We start from the raw sequence: 19,621 nt of genomic DNA, 5'->3' as shown, positions 1-19,621 counted from the left end.
GCCAGGTACAAGCAAAGGCTCAGTGGTGTGGTCAGTAGCCTCAGAGCAGTGTCCCACCCCGAGCCTGAGCTCAGGCCGGGACCACCGGTTTCTGTGACATGGTTTCTGAAAATGAAGGTGTGGGGCCACATGGCCGCAGCTACAGTGCTTTTGACTTTTTAAACATTCTGAACCTACAATTCAGGAAGACAAACTGGTGCTTAATTGATGTCTCACCCTTTCCCCTGTCCCCTCCTTCAGGATACATGCAGGAGGGAGGAAAGAGGCTGAGACTCTATTATGCCAATTTAATAAACTCTAATCAGCTGCCACAGCAGGGCCTTGAAGAAAGAGGCTTTTGTTGAAATTTCACATTTGGCAGGAAGTCCCCATCACACCCTCCCCCAGTAGAGATTTTGAGTCAAAAGCTGATTTTCTTCCTGGCTCTCACATTCTGTATCCTGAGGCTTCCTATTCACACTTCTCTGACTGGCTTCTTGACTTTTTTTAGGAAGGAAATGTGCCCCAGATGTTAGTTAATAAATGGAGGTTTTATCTGCCTTTATGAAAGGATGTCAATAATTCACAGACCCCCCCAGGAGTGAGAGTCACAGGAGGAAACACAGCCAACTTCTCTCCATCAATAAACCTAAGGTTTCCCAATCCACTCTGCCCCTCCCCACATGGGCAGAGAGCCTCACGGCATGCATGCAAGACATTCATTTTCATTTTCTTATGGAGATAACAAGGTATCTTAGGAGATAACAAGGACAGAAATATCACTCCCATTGATCCATGCAGCTAATGTTTATTGAGCACCTGCTGTGCACAAATGAGAAAAAAAAGTCGGGGGGAGGAGGACACACAGATGGAGTAACTTGCATGATGGCAGAGTAGCCACTGGAACCAGTGAGGAACTGTTGCAATCCAAATTTCCAAAACAAAAAGTCCCATTTGCCACAAGGACTTAAAAACAGCATACTACAGGGACACAGCCACATCAATGTTTATAGCAGCACAATTCACAATAGCTAAACTGTGGAGCCAATCTAGATGCCCTTCAGTGGATGAATGGATAAAAAAAAAAAATGTGGCACATATACACAATGGAATATTACTCAGCAATAAAAGAGAATAAAATCATGGCATTTGCAGGTAAATGGATGGTGTTGGAGAAGATAATGCTAAGTGAAGTCAGCCAATCCTCAAAAACCAAATGCTGAATGTCTTCTCCAATATAAGGAGGCTGATTCATAGTGGGGTAGGGAGGGGGAATGTGGGAGGAATAGAGGAACTCTAGATAGATAGAGGGAAGGGAGGGGGCATAGGTTTAGAAATGATGGTGAAATGTGATGGACATTATTATCCAAAATACATGTATGAAGACACGAATTGGTGTGAATATACTTTGTATACAACCATGGATATGAAAAATTGTGCTCTATATGTGTAATAAGAATTGTAATGCATTCTGACATCATATATAAATGTAAAAATTAATTTTAAAAAAGAAGTGAAAATATAGTTAAAAAAAAAAAAAAGCACCAGTTTGTAAAATTTGCTAACTTTTGTGGCATACATTTTCCCACCATGGTCAATTTCAAACCACCAACATTTTTTTTAACAGTTAACAACCAGCTTGTAAAATTCCTGAATACTTAAAAAAAAAATCAGCTCTGGAAAGATTCCAGACTAGAGGCAAGGTCCGGCTCCTCACCCAGGCTCCTCATTCAGTGTTCTTTCTGCCGCATCTTTCTATCTCCCTGCAGAAGGAAGCAGCATCTTGTGTAAACTTAAGAGTAATCTTAATAGAAAATGACCTGAAGGTCTGGTAACACCAGTAGAATTTCACATGTTTATTTTCTTCCACATTAATATTTTTCCAAATGTCCACATTTTACTTTATTATACTCAGAACATAACCAGGTTAATAGTTAATTTTTTTATGGGTTTACTGGAATGAAATGCATAATTTATGTCACTCTTTCTCCCTCAGGCTGGTGTGTGTGTGTGTGTGTGTGTGTGTGTGTGTGTGTGTGTGTGTGTGTGTGTGTGAGTTTCCTAAGAGCTTACTTCCCTTGCAGGGAAGTACAGGTGCACCTAAGCATGCACCTGAATCTGGTGCAGTCTTACCTGGAAGATAAATTCATTCTCTTTGGAGTTCAAATTTCATCAGCAACCAAGAAAATACAACTCCTTATCAAGATGTCATTCTGCCTCCAAATGACCTTGCCTCCCAGATGAGCTCAGGTGGAAGCACATGGTTTGAACCACAAGCAACTGCTCCTTGTTTCTGAGCCTTAGAAGAAGACATTTCCTTCTCCCCTTCTGCAAAGAGGCATTCTGCTGTCTCTTTCCCCAAGCAAGGATTCAAAGGTTCTTACCTCAGCACTGGGATGAAAACTTGGCACCAAGGCTTGGGACAGACTCGAAGGAGCAGTTCATTTCAGCTGAGTTCCATGGTACCCATTGCTTCTTTCTGGGCTGCTTGCTGCAGAGCTCTGCACAACTGGCTCTACCCGTGCCTGCAGGGGACAAAAACAGAGCAAAGTTGCAAGCTGAGTACCAGAAGAATATATGTCAATACTTGCAAGACAGAGAGCACTCTTGCTCCTCTCACCCTAGTTCTTCCAGCCCTGGGCATTCTGGTCACTTCAGAGCACCTTACAGAACCACATCCCTCACCCGAAAGAGCCAGTCTCCTTACCAAGGCCCAAACTAGCCATCTCTTCACCCACAGCCATCCCTTCTGTGATTTCATTGTGAGTTGCAAATTAAGCAAAGCAGACTCGACTCCAGGCACTGAATCCTGATGCTACCATTAGTGGGAAGAAAACTACAGATCCAGCCCAAGTCTTATATTTAGGTTAACCATTGCAGATTTGTGGGTTTCAATCAAGAGATGCATCAAATAGTTTGCTCACAGACTTCCATCCACCTCTAGTATTTTGTCTATCTTATTGCAAATGTGAATGCAATTTCTAATTTGTTTCGGAAGCATTTTCAACTGAGTCGAAATTTTCAGTCCATAGATTATTATTAGCTACCTGAATAGATAGCATTTGTTTTTAAAGTACTTGTTTTTTCTTGTGCCAAATAAATTAGTTTCATTTATACATTTTGGAGAACATAATTAAGTGAAAAGAAGGGGAAAAGTTACCCATTCTCAACACCCAAGATAACTACAGGGAAGTCCTCAGGTCATAATCATAGAGCCCTAATAAACAGCACTGCTGTCACCATAAAAGAGTCCTCAGTCACCCCCTCACCTCTTCCACCATGTGACAACACATGAAAAGGTGCCTTCAATGGACCAGTCCCTCTACCTGGACATCAGATCTGCTGGTGTTTTGATCTTGAACCTCACAGCCTCCAGAACTTTGAGAAATCAATTTGGGGGTTTTGGGGTTTTGTTTTGGTGCTGAGGATGGTAAATATCTCCTCAGGTTATGGCATTTTGTTATAGTAGGACAGATGGACTGAGACAAGTATGTTTTAAAACTTGTTAAATATCATCATAAAATTAAATGTCAGTTGCTTTCAAGAATTTAAAGAAACATTTAAATGATTTCAATTAAAATGTCTTTAGAATGCAGCCACCTGACCAGGGCCTGGAGGTCCACTGTCAGGATGCCTACAGGTTTAGTTGCATGTAGCTGCCTCCATCTTGGGACACCAGCCATGGCCTGGGGGTCCAAGGCCACGGTGCCTGCAGGTTTGTCACTGCTGCCAACTCGGGGCTCAGCTGCCTCTGTCTGGGGACACTGGCCAGGATCTGGAGGTCCAGTGTTGGGGTGCCTGTGGGTTTGGCTGCACCTGGGTCTTTCTGCAGGGTGTGCTACTGGCTGCCATCTTACTGCTTTTTCACATGTGTTTCTTTCCGTGAGTACATCCCTGGTGGCCTCTCTGATTGCAAGTTGGATCATCATTGAAATCTTGGGACAGCAATGTAACAGAGACTGGGGAATCCAAAGCCCATATACCTCATATTGTGGCTGGGTCTGCATGGGCCAGTCAGGGTCTGGCAATCCTGTGGAAAGCTGGAGACTGGGGGCATTTCACCCTGGAGGAGCACACATTGGAGAGGCTGAAGACAGCCAAGTTCTCCCCAGCTCAGAGAATCCTTGAGTGTGTAGAGACAGACTGGGTTGGCTACAACAGGTCGAAAGTTTGGAAGAAGGTACAAGCTCATCCAACCAGCCAGTCCAGCACCCACTGGACTGGCCTTGTCATCAAACTCCAGACAACCCCACCTATCCACAGAGAAGAGAAGCTGTGAAACTTTTGAAAGCCAACAGAAACAATTGTTCAATTTTCCATCAAGATATTTTTCTCCCCTCTCTCACGTATTTACCATTTTGAAACCAAGAAATATTTATGTATCAGTTTATTGAGGACTGGGATGTTTGAATAGTATATTACAGTTTTGTTGTGTATTCTTATATTGTTACCTTTTTTTTTTTACTTTGTATATATTTTCCCTCTCACTTATCTATTTCCCTGAATTATTTCTCTTTTCTCCTGCTAACAGCCAACCTCTATTGATTCCTCCTTCACGCCTACCATAAATTTTTAATTCTACCTTCTCTTCTCCTCCCTCATAAACATCACATCCTACACCACATATGTTCTCTCTTTGTACACCATTTGAAACTGTAAAGCCTTTCAGCAGACTTACTGTTTATGTTGTAGACAATAATTGAACACATTGTGTCTGTTTATTATGAGCAAAACTATAGACGTCTTTACAGGAGCTAGTTGGATTAAGGCTATATAGGTTTGCATTGGGTGCTGTTAATATTGCTCTCCCCCTTAAAGGTGAGGTTCTGGAAACCTTCAGGGACACTATTAAGTCCACAGGGTAGAAACTGTACTGCCTCAGATCCATACCTCTAGATGGGAAGACACACAAACAACATGAAAAAAACAAGGGAACAAAGCACCCCAAATAAATCTAGATGCTCCAACAATAGAATCTACTGACAACACAGTAGAAAAAAAATGTGAGAGAAGGAGCTCAGAATTTACAAAGTTAAACCTGAAGTAAAGGACAATGTAAGAAACAGCAATCTGTATACGGGGTAAAGTTGGGAGTTCATAACCCACTTGAATCAAACTGTGAAAGATGATGTATTAAGAACTGTGTAATGTTTTGAACGACCAACAATAAAAAAAAAAAAGTAAAAAAAAAAAAAAAAAATCAAAAAAAAAAAAAAAAAAAAAAAGGACAATGTAAGGAGTGAAATCAGAGGTAAACTTCAGGAGGTAAAAGATCACTTCAATAAAGAGATAGAGATTCCTAAAAGAAATCAAGCAGAAATACACAAATTGAAGGAATCAATAAATCAAATTAAAAATTCAATGGAAAGTATCACCCACAGACTAGACCACTTGGAAGACAGAACCTCAGGCAATGAAGATAAAATATATCATCTTGAAAATAAAGTTTACCATGCAGAGAAAATTGTAAGAAACCATAAACAGAACTTCCAATAATTATGGGATAACATGAAAAGACCAAATTTAAGATTTATTGGGCTTGATGAAGGTGCAGAGATACAAATCAAAAGAAATGCATAATATTTTCAATGACATAATATCAGAAATTTTCCCAAACCTAAAGAATGAAATGAAAATTCAAATACAAGAGTCTTAGTCTTACAGGACCCCAAATGTACAAAATTACAGCAGACCCACACTAAGATATATTCTAATGAAAATAACTATCATACAGAAAAAGGATAGAATTGTAAAGGCTGAGAGAGAAAAAAAATCAAATTACATATAAGGGAAACCTATTCAGATCTCAGCTGATTTCTCAACCCAGACCCTCAAAGTTAGGAGGTCCTTGAATAATATATTTCAAGCTCTGAAAGAAAATGGATGCAAACCAAGAATTTTATATCCAGCAAAATTAAGCTTCAGATTTGAAGATGAAATAAAAACCTTCCACGATAAATAAAAGTTAAAAGCATTCATAATTAGAAAGCCTGCACTACAGAACATTCTCAACAAAATATTCCATGAGGATGAAATGGGGGAAAACAGTGAAAAACAGCAAAGAGAGGAACTACACTAAAGGAATATTCAATCAAAGGAGAAACTAAGTCAAATTTAAAAAACAGAAATAAACCAAAGTGATTGGGAATACAAATCATTTCTCAATAATAACCTTAAATGTTAATGGCCCAGACTCATCAATCAAAAGACATAGACTGGCAGATTGGATTAAAAAACAAGACCCAACAACATGCTTTCTCCAAGAGACTTGCCTATCGGCAAAGACGCCCACAGACTGGAGGTGAAAGGATGGGAAAAACACATCACTCATATGTATCATGTAAACAAGCAGGGGTTTCCACCCTCATAGCAGATAAAGTAGACTTCAAGCCAAAGTTAATCATAAGAGACAAAGAAGGACATTTCATACTGTTTAAAGGAATTATATGTCAGCAAGACATAACAATCGTTAAGTATTTATACCCCAAACAATGAAGCATCTATCCGAGTCAAACAAACCCTTCTCAATCTAATAGACCCTAACACAATAATACTGGTTGACTTTAACACACCTATCTATCCAGTAGTAAGATCTTCCAAACAAAAACTAAACAAAGAAACCATAGAACTAAATAATATAATCAATAATTTAGACTTACCAGACATATATAGAATATTTAATCCATCAACAAGTGAATACACTTTCTTCTCAGCAGCACACGGATCCTTCTCTAAAATAGGCCATATCTTATGCCACAAAGAAAATCTTAGCAAAAAAAGTAGAGATAATACCCTGTATTCTATCAGATCATAATGGAATGAAATTAGAAATCAATGATAAAATAAAAAATAGGAGCTACTTTAACACCTGAAGACTAAATAATATGCTATTGAGTGACAAATGGATAGTAGAAGAAATCAGGGATGAAATTTAAAAATACTTAGAGGTAAATGAGAACACCAATATAGCATATCAAAATCTCAGGGACATTATGAAGGCAGTGCTAAGAGGAAAGTTCATTGCATTGAGTTCACTGATTGAAAGAATAGCAAGCCAATGAATGACCTAACATTACTTCTCAAAGCTCTAGAAAAAAGAGGAACAAATCAACACTGAAAGCAGTAGAAGACAGGAAATAATTAAATCAGAAATGAAATCAATGAAACTAAAACAAAAGAAACAATTTAAAAAATTGACAGTGCTCACTTTGGCAGCACATATACTAAAATTGGAACAATACAGAGAAGCTCAGCATGGCCCCTGCACAAAGATGACACACAAATTTGTGAAGTGTTCCATATTTTTACATGTCAGCATGGCCTATGAATGTTCCATGTGTGCTAAATGTGTCCATGACAGGATCAAGTGTGCTTTCCTTATTGAGGAACAGAAAATCATTGTGAAAGTGTTGAAGGCACAAGCACAGAGTCAGAAAGCTAAGTTTAAAAAAAATAAAGCTCCTTTGAGTAATAAAAACTCAAAAAAAAATGACAAAACAAAAAGTTGGTTCTTTGACAAATTTAAAATTGTAAACTCTTAGCCATATTAATGATGAAAAGGAGAGAGAAAATTTAAATTACTAAAATTTGTGATGAAAACTGAAATATCTTGACAGACACTACTGAATACAGAAGACAATTAGAAACTATTTTGAAAATTTATACTCCAATAAAATAGAAATTCTAATAAAATAGAAATTCTCAAAGATATTTCTAGAGACATATGATCTACCCAAACTGAATCAGGAGGACATACACGATTTAAACAGGTCAATCTCAAGCAATGAAATAGAAGACTCCTTCAAAAGCCTACCAATCCAGAAAAGCCCAGGACCAGATGGATTCTCAGCCAAATATTACAAGACCTTCAATGACAACACCAAAATTCTTCAAATTATCCCATGAAATAGAAAAGGAAGGAACCCTTCCAAACTCATTCTATGATTCTAGTATCACCCTGACACCAAAACCAGAAAGAAAAATTCAGACCAATATCCCTGATGAACATAGATACAAAAAAAAATCCAATAAAATTCTAGCAAATCACATACAAAAATATATTTAAAAGAGAGTATACAACGATCAAATGGGATTAACTCCCAAGGATGCAAGGTTGGTTCAACACATGGAAATCAATAAACATAATTCATCACATCAATAGACTTAAAGACAAGAATCATATGATCATCTCAATAGATGCAGAAAAAAACATTTGACAAAAATACAGCCTTCCTTCATGTTCCAAAACACTCGAAAAACTAGGGACAGTAAGAATATACCTTAATGCTGTAAAAGCTATATATACTAAACCTAAGGCCAACATCAGTCTAAACAGAAAACTTGAAAGCATTCCCTCCAAAAACTGGAACAAGGCAAGGATGCCCTCTTTCACCACTTCTATTCAACGTAGTTGAAACTGTAGCCAGTGCAATTAGACACAAGAAAGAAATTAAAGAGATACAAATAGAAAAGAAAGAATTCAAACTATCACTATTTGCCAATGACATAATGTTATATTTAGAAGATATAAAAAATTCCACCAAAAAATCTTCTGAAATAAATGAATGCAGCAAAGTAGCAGAATATAAAATCAACACCCATAAATCAAACACATTCTTATACATCAATGATGAATCCCCTGAAAGAGAAATTAGAAAAATGACCCCATTCACAATAACCTCAAAAAAAAAAAAAAGTTCTTGGGAATCAATCTAACAAAAGAAGTGAAAGACCTCTACAATGAAAACCTACAGAACACTAAAGAAAGAAACTGAAGAAGATCTTAAAAGATGGGAAGATCTCCCATGCTCCTGGATAGGCAGAACTAATATTGTCAGAATGGTTATACTGCCAAAAGCGTTATATAGATTTAATGCAATTCCTATTGAAATACCAAAGACATTCTTCACAGAACTAGAAAAAGCAATCATGAAATTCATTCAGAAAAATAAGAAATGCAGAATAGTCAAAGCAATCCTTAGCAAGAATAGAGAAGCAAGAGACATCACAATAACAGACCTTAAAGTATACTACAGAGCCATGGTAACAAAAACAGCATAGTATTGGCACCAAAACAGACACATAGATCAATGGTACAGAATAAAAGACACAGAGACAAACCCATGTAAATATGGTTATCTCATACCAGACAATGATGCCAAAAATATTCACTGGAGAAAAGACAGCCTACTCAACAAACGGTGCTGGGAAAACTGGAAATCTGCATGTAACAAAATGGAATTAGACCCCTATCTCTCACCCTGCATAAAATTCAACTCAAAGTGGATCAAAGATATAGGCACCAGACCAGAAACCCTCTACCTATTAGAAGAAAAAGTAGGCCCATGTTGGCTTAGGATCTGACTTCCTCAACAAGACTCCTAAAGCACAAGAAGTAAAATCAAGAATCAATAAATGCAGTGGATTCAAACTAAAAAGCTTCTTCCTGGCAAAGGAAGCAATCAGTAATGTGAAGAGAGAGCCTACAGAATGGGAGAAAATCTTTATCACATGTAATTCAGATACAGCATTAATATCCAAGATATATAAAGAACTCAAACATTTAACACCAAAAAAATAAAAAACCCAATCAATAAATGAGCTAAGGAACTGAACAGACACTTCACTGAAAAAAAAATATAATCAATCAACAAATATATGAAAAAATGTTCAACATCTCTAGCAATTAGAGAAATACAAATCAAAACTACTCTAGGATTTCATCTCACTCCAGTCAGAATGGCAGGTATCAAGATACAAGCAAAAAGCCAGCCTGGTGCCATATGCCTGTAATCCCAGTGACTGAGGCAGGAGGATCACAAGTTCAAAGCCAGTCTCAGCAATGGTGAGGCACTAAGCAACTCAGTGAGACCCTGTCTCTAAATAAAATACAAAATAGGGCTGAGGCTGTGGCTCAGTGATCGAGTGCTCCTGAGTTCAGTCCCAAGTACCCAAAAAGAAAAAGAAAAAAAAAAGAATACAAGCAACAATAAATTGTTAGTGAGGATATGGGGGAAAAAAGATAGCCTATTCAACAAATGGTATAGTCATACATTGTTGGTGGAACTACAAATTGGTACAACCATTATGGAAAGCAGTGTGGAGATTCTTCAGAAAACTTAAAATGGAACCATAATTTGACCCAGCTAGCCCACTCCTTGGTTTATACCCAAAGGACTTAAAATCAGCAGGCTCTTAAATTAGCCACATCAATGTTTATAGCAGCTAAACTCACAATAGCTAACTATGGAATCTGCCTAGGTGCCCTTCAACAGATGAATGTATAAAGAAAATGTTTTATTCAGCCTTAAAGAAGAATGAAATTATGTCATTTGCCGCTAAATGGATGGAGCTGGAGAATATCACGCTAAGCAAAATAAGCCATTCCCCCCAGAAAAACAAAGGCTGAATGTTTTCTCTGATATGTGGATGCTAATTCACAATAAGGAAAGAGGGGCTAGGGAAGAACAGAGGCACTTTGAACTAGGCAGAGAGGAGTGAAGGGAGGAGAGGAGGAAGGTGGGTAGGAAAGAAAGTAGAATGAATCAAACATCGGTACCTTATGTGCATATATGACTACACGATTGGTGTGATTCTACATCATGTGCAACCAGAAGAACGAGAATATATACTCCATTTCTGTATGATGTTTCAAAATGCATTCTACTGCTATGTATAACTAATTAGAACAAATAAGAAAATTAAAATAAGTAGTCTTTAAAATACTAAAAAAGAAAAAAAAAGATAGTTACAGATAACATACCTTTCCTGATTTGTTGGGGGGTTTTTTGTTTCTTTGTTTTTTGCTTGTTTTTTGTTATCTAGATTTTTTTTTTTTAAATATTGTGGAAAAGCTAGCCATGGTTTAGTGCATGTCATTACAAAGTCTTCTTAGCGTCATATTAATGGCTACATGACATGAATGTACCCCTGGATCCCCTGTGATCTGTGGCCCCCTACATAGCTAAATGCTACCCAACCAAAACCTGGACACTTAAGTCATCTCCAACTCTTGTTGTGCTAATTACAAATAGTGTTTGAAACTTTATCTTTGGGGGAAACTCATCAATATTTCCTTAAGATACAGACTTAGAAATCAAATTACTGGGTCAAAAAGTTTGCACTGCTCAGATTTTTGAACAATCTTGACATGCTACCTCCAAGGCCATGGCACCATAGAAAGTCCCCAGCAATGGGGAGATGTACAACTCCCTCCAATGTTTCTCTCCTCCCCCACTCTCTCCCACACCCACATCCTGACACACCAAATGTGACGCTCCTTGGGGAAATGAGTGTGGAGGACCCAGAGTTCAGCGTCCTTTTTCACACTCCCTGTACGCGCTTACCTTAGTCCCAGTCTAAGGTAAGATCTAGGATCTCAAGTGGATGCCCTTCACCAAGGCTTGGGGAGCAGGTGCATGAGCAAGAATTAGCAAGGAGGAACCCACCAAGGGGCAAAGAAAGAGTGGGGGACACACAAACAGGGTATTCAGGTGAAAGAGAGCCTTAGAGACAAAAAGAATTAAAAGGCACCCTGGGAGATGACATAGCTGATGGGAACTGAGGTCCTGCTGAAGCCAACTGAGCCATTTGAGGGGGTAGAAATATCAAGGCCTCATGAAAACCCAGGGCAGAACAGAGCGAAGGCATCAGGTGAGATGGAAAAGGAAACAGTTACTTGAGGCCTTGGGCACTTTGCTGCTGCCTGTGATTAATGCCAGCAAAGTACCAGGAGCCAGAGTCATTATGGGGACAAAAGAGCAGTAAGGGAGGACAGCTCTGTATGCATAGACAGTGAGCTAGTGGCCAGCAGAGAGCCTGCCAATGAGGACAGTTCCCAGAATAAGAGGGGCCATGCTCCTGGCTACTGATTCATTTCCTCCTTCCCGGGAGGAGGACCCCACATTCCACCACTCTAGCCAGCCCCTTGTACCCCTCCTTTCACCCCAGGTCCAATCTTCAGTGAGAGATGGATAATGCAGCAGGTGACTGGGTTTCTGTGGTCCTGTGGCCCAGGCAAAGACCTTACAGATTCAAATCTCATGCCCGTTTCTAGTTAAGTAGCCCTCTTGCCCTGCCATCCCTAGGCCCTGTGACCTCTGGTTACAAAAATTGACAGATTCACAAGGGAATGTGGGGCTCCCTTAGTATTTCCAAGCTCTTAGGAAAATGGCAGACCTCCATCCAATATTACTGAAATAGACTTGTCGGTCTATCCACCCATCTCACCCACTCTGTACATACCTGGGCCTCTCCTGAGGAATGAAGAGTGGAAATTAGAGGTCGATTTTAGGTCAATTCATCCATAAATAAGGAACTGAGCCAATACTCATCCAAAACTGCAGCTATGAAAAGAAGACTAGACGTGAATCCTGTTTGTCAAGAGAAAGAAGCTGGTAGCACCATGACAAGAAATGTCATGCATAGGATCAGGCGATGGGATTGCAGGGGACTTGTGGAAGGAAGAATACTGACCTAGAAAGAGGCCTGGGCAGAGGCCGAGCAGAGGTAGACCGGAAACTATGCAGCCCCAGACATGGCTCAGCCTAGTGGCTTTGCTGTGAAGTTCATCTGCTCTTAACTTTTTATTCCTCTTTGCATTCCCTGAATCCCTTCAAGTAAAACCTTATTTTTGTGTGAGTCTCTGTTACCTTGCTACCAATTTTCCTGCCTAAAATAATCTTTCCCAGGCCCAGAGACTGCAGCAAACCTGAGCTGGAAAATCAGATAAGTAGGAGCAGGACTTCCTTTCAGCTCTGTCAAATACAGCAAATGCAGCCAGAGGCCACCACTAAGAGGCCCGGTGTGGAGAGCAGGAGCCACAGACTGTGTGGGCCTGCTAAGAAAAGAGCTAACCCAGGGCTCAGCTCACAGAGCTTTGTCTACTGAAGCACAAGGGCACAGTGGGACTGGAGGGCTCTTATGCACGGCTTTCAGATAAGGTTCAGGCCCAGCACTGAGGCTACCCAAAAGCTTTAAAATAAAAAAAATTAAAAAAAAATTAAAAAAAACAAACTTCCTTTTCAAGTCTGTGACTGGGTTTCTGATAGATAAGGCTACCAGTTAGGACCATCCACCATTGCTAAAGTGTAGCTGGGTGATTTTTCATTCTAAATTCAAAAGATTTTTCTATTAAGTAGATTATACAAACTGTTCGAATCATGCTGCTTCATGTTGCATGTTCAGTAGATCACCCAGGTCCCTCCAAGCCACCAATATATCCTCTTGGGTTTCCTTAAAGTTTTCACATAGCTCCCATTGAATCTCCACCCCACGGCAATCTGACTCCACTGCCAACTCTTTCCTGACCTCCCTCCGGATCCCACACTGGGCTCCACATCTTGATTAGGTTTCCTGTCTTCATCCTGAAGCCCAGGCCCAGCCAGCAGGGGTGATCTTCACCTCTTTCTGTGTGCCCAGGGCTGCTCCCTGCTTGACACCCTCCTCACCTAACTGCACTTACAGCTCTGGCAGTGACTTGGTCACCACCACCCTCAGACCCAGAAGCATCCAGAAGATGACTCTACGAAAGAAAGCAGCTAAATGAGACTCCCAGGTCCTCTTTAACTCCCTTCTACCTCCAGTGAGTGTTTCTCCTTCAGGTGCCCAGCGTGTGAGACACTAAACACAAACCCAGAGCCAGGAGTTACAGAGCACATCAAGAACCAAAGAACTTGCCCAGTGCAGTGAAATAATCCACTCCTGCTTGTAATCCTAGCAGCTCAGGAAGCTGAAGCAGGAGGATTGCAAATTCAAAGCCTGCCTCGGCAATTTAGCATGGCCCTAGCAACTCAGCAAGACCTTGTCTCTAGATAAAATATATAAAAGGGCTAGGAATGTAGCTCAGTGGCTAAGTACCCCTGGGTTCAAACTCTGGTACCAAAAGAAAAAGAAGGAGGGTGGGACCAAAGAAGATCCATAAACTGAGCCAAGAACTTACACCCTGAGAACTTCATGGTCCCAGCCCTTAGAGCTGGACTAGCTAACAGGCTCTGTTTTGAGTCAGAGAGTAGTTCAGAATGTCACAGGATTGAGTCACTGGCCCAAGTCTCTGGCTTCAATGAGCAATTGCCACCAGGCACACAGGGGCCTTAGGGTAAAGAATAACCCTGTTAACCCTGGATCCATTATCCCACATTATTTGGGACCTGAGCAATTGTTCTAATTGTGTTTCAATATGGAAGTAAATTAGCTAAGAGCTTTTATAGATCCTTGTAAAACATTCCAGGACCTGGGTCATGACAAATTTGCTGAGCACTACAGTCAAATCAAAAGCACCCAAAATACACAAGAACTTCTGCTAAAATCTGGAGACTTCCCAGTTTATATTCACCCTCCTTTCTCCTCCAAGGGCTCATGTTCCTTCTTGAAGGTTCATCTGTGGGGCCCAGGGGCAACATTACAAGGCTCTTATCTTAGAACAAGTGTTAACTATGTTTTCCCTTAAGTCGTTTTATTTTTATTTGTTTTAGAAATTAGTGTGTGCCAGGCACTTTTTAAAAATTATTTACTTATTCCTTACCCGATCCTATTAACAAAGAGTGTTTTCTCCATTTCAGACAAATTCAGAGGTGACAAAAGCTTTCAGAAGTAACCCAGGTACAAAGTTGGTGAGTCACTGAACCAGAACTGCTCACACAACCTGGCTCCCAGAGCGTGAGGATGACCTTAGGCCTGAGCCTAAGCAACTCCATTTTATAAACTCCAGGTTGAAACCTGAGGTCTCACCAGACATGCCTAAGGAAGCACTATAGTGTGGACCTCAGAAACCAACAAATCACTTCTCCTCACCCTGATAAACTCAGAGTGAAGTCTCTGGCAGGCTATGCTCGCGGGATAAGAGAGAAAGACAAAAAGATCAGGGTGGGGACCACCAGACCAGAAGTTTTAACCCCAGGGTAAATGATGTCACTGAGAGACCAGGGGGCAGCTAATAAAGATTGAATGGGGGGTCAAAAGCCCCCAAATTTGGTATAAATAATGGAGCAAATGAACAGACATTCAGCCAGCTGACACTCATGCCCTCACGTTGAGAGCCTGATGAGGACCTGGACTGACATCCCAACACTTTTCACCGTTTGCTGATCCTCTACATTTTCCTCACGCTCTCAGACTCTACAGCCACATCTTAACCCTGATGAGAGCCGCAACTTCTCCCTACCACCCCCTTCTCAACCGGCTGTCAACTCCACCGGAGGAGAAGCCTGCTTTGGTTCCTGACCTTATCACTTCAGTCTGCATCTGCTGGACTTAAAGCCTAAGGCTTGAGACTTTTGATCTGACAACTTGAACTTAGCATGCAGAGGGAATGTCTGTCATGAACCTGTCATGATTAAGCGTGTTTGCAGTGCTTAGAATTAACCTAGAATTGTTTGCTGTGAATTAATCTAGAATTATTATTTGCTATGAATTGATTATGTCTGTTGCAGTTTTCTTGATTAAGAACCTATAGAGTGAAATTGTATGGAGTCATTTAAGTGAATAAAGCATTGACAAAGGCAGAAGCGCGTGGACATTCTTTGTTTCTCCCCCTCAACTGCGTAAGTCACACCTTTTGCCCATCGCAGCACAGACGCCTCTGTACCCTCCAGTGTTAGGATAAAGCCAGGTCAGGAGATCTCAGTCAAGAGCTGAAATTAAACTTGAGTTGAATATGGGATACGGGAGTGGTTTCTGATACAATGAGGAACAGGGTATGAATTTATTTTCAGGGAACTTGGAAAGGGAAGCTTGTCTGACAATGCCATATGTAAAATATCCAAAGGAGAATGTCCCTGCCACTTATTTGACTGCTTTGTTAATGACTTCTGTACAGCACCTGCTCAGTTGTGGTTATGCCTATTTTAGGTCCAATCTGGATACATGTGAACCACTGAGCGCCTCTAAATGAGAGCCACACACATCCATGTTTGTTAAAACCTGGGGGGCTGCCAGGCTTAAAGGCAGAAACAGCAGACCCTGCCCCCAGGACCTCCTTGTCCTTGATTTCTACTGCAAAAACTCAACAATTTCAACTCTTTTATCTACTTCTAGAGCTAGCTCCATATATACAAACAGCATATTCATATGGCTTTTTTTTCCATGTTAGATATTATTCATTGGCTTCCTATTCCACCATCCCAGACACTCTTTCTTTCCATTTCCTCCCAATTCAGTTTTACCATTTTTTTATTTAGCCAACACCAGAACTTTATTATCAGGATCAACTAAATTGCTATTCACAGCTGAGCCTCACTGGGTATTACGATAATTCCTTTCATGTGCATTCCTTTGTGGTCATTTCTAGGATCCATGCTTGCTTCTTGTTTGTGTGTTTAATTTTCTATGTACCTATCACTAATTCAGCCCTCAATTTTCTAACAAAAAAAAAACTATAAAACTCATCACAGAACAGTCTCATATCATTATTTTGTTATTTGTTTTTAATTTCTTAAAAACTTTCCTATCTGGAAACTTCTTTCCTCTTATCCAACTCAAACTGGCTGCTTTCTGGATTTGAGATCCCATTTATTCTATCTTGTTTACTCTTAGTTTTGGAGGAATACATGCATAGTCGCTTCTTCAGAAAGGCTGTAACAGGAGGTAAAATAATTGAAATTTTTCATATTTAAGAATGCCAGTATTCACCCACACACTTGACTAATAATTTGTATAAAATTTCTCAGTGTAAAATAATATCCTCTCACAATTTTAAAGGTATATCTTCATTGTCTTCCAGTACTCATGTTGCTGTAGAGATAGCTCATGTCAATCAGACTTCTATTTTTACCCTACGCTCCCTTTGGAGGTTTTGTTTTTATTTATTTATTTTTCTGTCTAGAACTTTTGCATCTGATGTGTCCTTTTTTCATTTATAGCCCTAGGTACCCACTGGGCTTTTCAATCTATAAGGATAAGTCCTTCAGGTCTCAAATTTTTTTTGTATTATTTTTATGAAATTTTCCCCTTCGTTGTCTGTATTCTCTTTTTCTAGCTAGAAGTCTTATTATTCTGATGTTGGATTTCTTACAATAACCTTTTCTTGTTTTTTATTTCATTGCCTTTATTTGTTTGTTTGTTTGTTTGACTTGCTGCATGATTTCTTCAACTTTACTCCAATACTGTACTGGTTTATTTGCTTATGCTCTTGTACTTTAATTCGCAAGAGTTCATTCATACTCTCTGAGAGCTCCTTTTGGTCCCTCATTTCTCTATTGATGCAATACTCTCTTGTTTCTCTGGGATTAATAATCAGAGTTTGTGTGAAGTTTTCTTCTAGTCCCTATATTACCTCTATTTCTTGTGCATTTCTTTTTATATTGCTGTTGTCTGTCCCTTTGGGTTTCTGTCTTTTGTTTTTCACCTCTCTCTCAAACATCTGGTGCTTCTTAGCTATCTTTTTCAATTTAAAGGTGAAACACTGATAAGTTGACAGGATGCTCTCTGTGGTTGACTAATCTGTACCTTTATTTAGAGAACTCTAAACATCAGTATCTATAGGCTTTTTCTCTTGGGCTTGTAAGTTTATGCAGAGATGCCTCTAATCCTGTGCCTAGAGGAAATGGGCACAATCCTGGCTTGCCAGTATTGTGTGAACAAAGCATAGAAGAGGGTTCGGGGTGGAGGGAGGTCTTACTTCCCCTAGTGTAAGATCATACAGCACACACCCTCTTCTTGGCTTCTGCTGTGCCTGATCTGAGCTCTTAAATTTTTAGTGTTTGTGGAAAGACCTTTAAAAGAAGTACTATTTACCAAGACAAAGGAAAACATTTTACAGGCATCAGTCCAAATCAGGTTTCATCACCAAATGGGTTAAGAATAAAATTAGATATTCGCAGGTTTTTGAACTTGGAAATTGCTGATAGGCACTCGGTAGGCATTTCTTACACCTTCAGTCACATTGGGGACATTTTCACAGGGATTTTATCACTCTTGGAGCTGCTTATTTGCAACTAGATGTGGGGGTCGGGGGAGGCAGCTTGAAATATGGGTGCTTGGGGAAACCAGACTGAACAGGGAGATGGTATATGGACACCTGGAAGGTTTGCGTTCCAGCTCTATGCTAGCAAGCTGTGTTACTCTGAGAAAGTTACTTAACTTCTTTGAGCCTCGGTTTCCTCATCTATAAACTGTGACATGCCAGTTAATTCTGAAATGTTGAAAAGATGTAGATAAACCCAATCAACAGGTATGTACTGTGCCTGAGTCGCGATGCTCTGGGTCCTAAAGAAATAGCTTCAAACAAAAGAGGTAAAGTCCCTGCCCTCTTGGAAATGACTCCCTAATGAAAACAGACACAGAGTAAATAAGTTAGATGTCTTTCTAACCTCCTGAAGAACAACAAGACAGATAAAACAGAAAGATGGAGCAAGGTTTGATAGTGGAAGGAGACAGGTACAAGATCATTGTCTTATTTAAGGTGGTCACATGACCTCTCTGTTAAGGTGACATTTAAACCAGAAGGAAGGGATGATGCAAACCATGGATGAAGGAAGGGTATTCCAAATAAAGGGAAAAGTGAGAGCAGAGACTCTGGAAGGGAAAAGTGCTTTATGTTTGAGATGTAAGATCAGTGAGATAAGCAACATGAAGAGGCGGAAAGAGTTGGAGGTGAAGCTTGGGAGGGTCCGAAGCTCAGGTCATGCACAGCCTCACAGGTCCTTCTAAGAACTTTAGCTCTGAGTGAAACAGGTATCCTTTGTTGGCTTTTGAACAGAAAAATTACATGACATTGCATCTTTTTAAATGATCACCCTAGTTTCTGTTTTGAAAATAGACCATAGAAGCAAGAATATGAGCAGGAGGCCCAGAGAGAGAACAATCTTTCAAATTAAAAATAGAGATTGACCTGTCACGGATCAGCATGAATTTGGTGAGTCAAATAAACAGTCAGCTTCTTAATTTATTTTGAAAGCACAGCTGACAGGATCTGCTGACAGACTGAACATAGCACAGGAAAAGGGGAATTTTGAAGGATTCTATAGTTCTAAGTCCTAAAACTGGAAAAATGAAGTTGCCATCTACTGAAGGCACAGGGCAGCTGTTTTGAAAAGAAAAGCAGCAGTTCAGTTTCAGTCTTGTCATATTTGAGATGTCTACTAGACATCTAAGGAAACATGCAGTAGATGGCTGAATATGTGAGTACAGGGGAAAGATCTGGGGTGGAGATAAACTAAGGGCCTTCAGGTGGGGATGGACTGAGATTACTAGGGAGTGAGAAGATAAATAAGAGGTCAAGTCCAAGGGTCACTCTTTGGGGAACTCCAGAGTGAATTAGTAAAGATGAGCTAACAAAAGAGACTGATCAATCAAAAAAAAAAAAAAAAAAAAAAGGTGAGGACTGAGAAGAAACACTCATACATTGCTGGTAGGACTGAAAATTGGTACAACCATGACCCAGTTATCCCACTTCTCTATATATATCCAAAGGACTTAATCATCTTGCTACAGTGACGAAGTCACATCATTGTTTATACCAGCTCAATTCCCAATAGCTCAGCTATAGAACCAACCTATATTGGTTCTTTTTAAATGCATATTTTTAAATGATCACTCTGGTTTCCTGTTTTGAAAATAGACCATAGAAACAAGAATATGAGCAGGAGGCTCAGATAGAGAATGATCTTTCAAATTAAAATAGAGATTGACCTGTCTCCAATCAGCA

The 19,621-nt window shown here is 39.8% G+C and overlaps 1 protein-coding gene and 1 non-coding gene across 3 annotated transcripts in view; one reads left to right on the top strand and one right to left on the bottom strand.

Annotated features, from left to right (window-relative positions):
- Positions 1-19,621, bottom strand: part of St6gal1 (ST6 beta-galactoside alpha-2,6-sialyltransferase 1) — a 139,353-nt gene that overhangs the window by 99,734 nt on the left and 19,998 nt on the right. For both annotated transcript variants that reach the window (XM_005330992.4, XM_021730321.3), the window contains exon 2: positions 2,364-2,504. The gene's annotated coding sequence lies outside the window, so the exon portion shown is untranslated. The remainder of the gene's footprint in view (positions 1-2,363; positions 2,505-19,621) is intronic.
- Positions 7,179-7,285, top strand: LOC120884713 (U6 spliceosomal RNA). The gene has a single exon (XR_005727124.1). It is a non-coding gene; the product is annotated as a U6 spliceosomal RNA (small nuclear RNA).

This window comes from Ictidomys tridecemlineatus, chromosome 3 (assembly GCF_052094955.1).
Source record: "Ictidomys tridecemlineatus isolate mIctTri1 chromosome 3, mIctTri1.hap1, whole genome shotgun sequence".
Lineage (NCBI taxonomy): Eukaryota > Metazoa > Chordata > Mammalia > Rodentia > Sciuridae > Ictidomys > Ictidomys tridecemlineatus.
The sequence above is the reverse complement of the archived record's forward strand: the minus strand, read 5'-3'. Positions and strand labels throughout refer to the sequence as shown.